This window comes from Pteropus medius, unplaced genomic scaffold (genome assembly GCF_902729225.1).
Source record: "Pteropus medius unplaced genomic scaffold, Ma_sr-lr_union100, whole genome shotgun sequence".
In the NCBI taxonomy this organism is placed as follows: domain Eukaryota; kingdom Metazoa; phylum Chordata; class Mammalia; order Chiroptera; family Pteropodidae; genus Pteropus; species Pteropus medius.
In genome coordinates this window covers 12,207,987-12,211,147 of record NW_024352785.1, presented here as the reverse complement: position 1 = coordinate 12,211,147, position 3,161 = coordinate 12,207,987, and the positions used below count along the sequence as shown (strand labels likewise).

The following is a 3,161-nucleotide window of genomic DNA, read 5'->3' as shown; positions in this document are numbered from 1 at the left end:
TTATAATATCCAGGGTATCAAATTTCTCATAAATTGATATTTTAGAATCCTTTTTTTCATGATGAAAACATTCAGATTTGATATAGTTAATCAAAGGAAGATTTTTTTTAGGATTGGTCAAGCTTAAGTCTTTTAGGGCATGAAACAGTGAATTATAAAGAAGAAACCAGTTCTTCAGATATTTGAGGGCTCATGTTTATACTTTCAGTTCTTCTGAAATATAGTTATTAACATATAGATTTTCTATGATGTGACTGTAGCTTACATGAAAAAGTTGTCTACAACCATGCTACCCTGAACAAGCCCGATCCTGTCTGATCTTGGAAGCTAAGCAGGCTCGGGCCTGGTTAGTACTTGGATGGGAGACCACCTAGGAAGACCAGGTGCTGTAGGCGTAAAAAATAAAAAATAAGGAATTGTAAGCTCACAAGGTCCTTGCAATCTGTGAGGTCAAGCAAAGTTCGCCTCACTAAAAAAAAAAAAAAAAAAGAAAGAAAGAAAAGAAAAAGTCATATGTACTCTTGTTTTCTAACTCAAGGAGTTCTGATGCTAGATTAAATAAAATTTAATTTAGATGATGAAGTTGAAAGTAAGAAGAAGACAATCTTGTCTGAATACTGTCTTCAAAAGGGAACTCCTCTATACATCTGTATAGAATATGTATTTGGGAGTCATTAGTACAAGTTTACCACAAATACCACACAAATAACTGGGGACCCAGACAAAGGGATTTGTGGTTAGGGCAGGACTTAGAGCTATAGAGAACTTTGTCAGGGAAGGAGAAGACAAAACCTCAGATAAAGTGACCTGGCTTGGGTGGCTGGGTCTCACATAAGAAGGCAAGTGTCCTCTTACTTAAGTGTCCTCTGCATATGAAGTCAAAACAATATGAGCAGTCTAGCTGAGATATAGCACTGAACCTCACAGTTATTAACCTAGAGCTCTTTAAATTCCATCTGCTTTTACAATAGTACTGGATCCAGAGATTGGAACAAGATCAAACACACAGGTGAGCACAGTGGTGCCAGTTTTAAAGACTAAGGGGGTGACAGAGCATGAAGTCAAGCAGATCCCAGAGAAGACGAGAGTATCTGGGGAGAGCACGATGGATTGATTGAGAGGTTTGGCTCAGAAGTACTACTTGGAGCTTCTGTAAGGAGAGTTCAAGTTAACTTGTTTTGAGCAAAAGATCTAGTGTCTGTAGAAATGCAGCGTTGTTATTTAATTCTATAGACAGGATGCATTTGTCCACTATCTTCTTAAAATAAGTGTCATTATCATGCTATGGAACCACTTTGTCACAAGCATTTTCTCCCACTCTCTAAACTTGTGCCATATGCTGCTAACTAAATAGTGGCATAGATGCTAACTTGCACCTTACTAGGTATCAAACAACACATGTATTTGTAGTCAGTACATTGGACTGGTTCTGAATTCATGTGATCATCACTTACCAGGTAGGCAGGACAAAGGACATACTTCTCTTCCATTATGTCTTGTTCCACCAGGCTAGTTCTCTGATGATTTCAAAATTATGATTTCTTCACGCCAATACACTATTTCCCTTACTTTCCACCCTCACTTTTAAATTCTAATGACATGGGCTTAAGAGGTTGGTTAATCTTTATCTTCAATTCTTTTCACATCTATCACCTAATCCATTAATTTCTATTCATTCACTTATTAGGTCTGTTTAATTTGCCCTTTGCTGCATTCCAACTGACTATACTCTGATAACTTGCCATATTGCACTTAGATTTTTATAGTGGTCTAGCATATCCTGCTGTTGGCAGTATCTCTCTTCCTGAAACCACTTTTATTTCCTACTTAAGGTTCACAATTCTTATGGGTTCATGGTGTTGTGTCTTCTATTCTAAATCTCTCACCAATGATCCCCACTGCCTCGCTTTTCTTGTTTCCATGCTTCCTCCATCCTGACCCCTGCGTCCAGATAAAACCTTGTCTGACCCATGGCCTGTGATGGTCTTTCCTCTGCTCTACCATCCCAATCCTACCTGTCAAAGGCAAAGCCTGACCCAGCTCTCATATTTGTGAAGAAGTTTTTCGAGTTGAACTCTAGTCCACATGATTTTCTCCTATACAAAGTTTCTATTTTATCATAAATAATCAGCATTGTCACAGAGTTTCTCCAGTTTGAAAGAAAAAAGCATTTTCATATACAATCTGTGCTACTATTTAGTATAATCTCTTACACTATTATCCATTAAGTCTATTGTCTTAGCTAGTGGTCAAGTTTTTTAAAAAAATAATTTTAATTGGAGAAACTTCTCTTTCTATATTTTGAGATAAACTAGTGGTTAGTGAAAGACTAAGCACAAATTAGATTTTTATTTAAAGTTTCAAGGAAAATATATTCTTTAGCTGGAGACAAGAGATTCAATTAGTGACAGAAATGAGAATAGAACACTCTTATATAAAGACAGGAATAAATTGAGCTAAATGATTATACTTAGATCAAATTACTAAACCTCACAAAAAATATAAACTATTAAATCAATAGTGACAAAATACATCATGTATCCTCTATCTCATGGATTAGAAAATGATTCAATTGGATTACTTTGTTTTGTTTCCAGAACATATGACAAGTAATAATTTTATATTTATGAGAGATAGTCAGTTCTGGACTTTTTGATTTATGTGGTCATATGCTTGTAAAAATATGTTTATTGCTTGGTTAAAAAATATTGAAGAAGTTTTTATTCAAAGAAGGGTTTCTCTTATTAATACATTAGCATACAAACATAAGCAACCATTTTATCATCTTATAAAAACAGCCTTATGAAAATAAAAAAGTTGTTTCTAAAAAAAATATGTTAGATTTTTACATGTTGCAAGAAATAAAACACTATTAGCTATCTTGTTTAGTGGGGTTTTCTGAGAGAGATGGGTACAGAAACAACAGAGGCAAGGAACTGTTTCCACGAAGACAGGTAGGCCCCAAGGAAAAGCAGGATATTGTGCAGGCTACGATTACACCTACAGTGGCACTGTTATGGTGCCTTTGCAACTTTGTCTCTGCCAGTCACTACCAACCAACCTTATGAATTCTGCTTACTTATCATTTTTGTTGCTGTATTGTCTCTATTGACTCTTGGCTTCTTTTTACTACATTTTCTCCATGTCTCTCCACTGTTATC

General features: G+C 35.6%; 1 pseudogene; it reads left to right on the top strand.

Annotated features, from left to right (window-relative positions):
- Window positions 1-276: 276 nt before the first annotated feature.
- Window positions 277-395, top strand: LOC120590953 (uncharacterized; annotated as a pseudogene).
- Window positions 396-3,161: the final 2,766 nt, after the last annotated feature.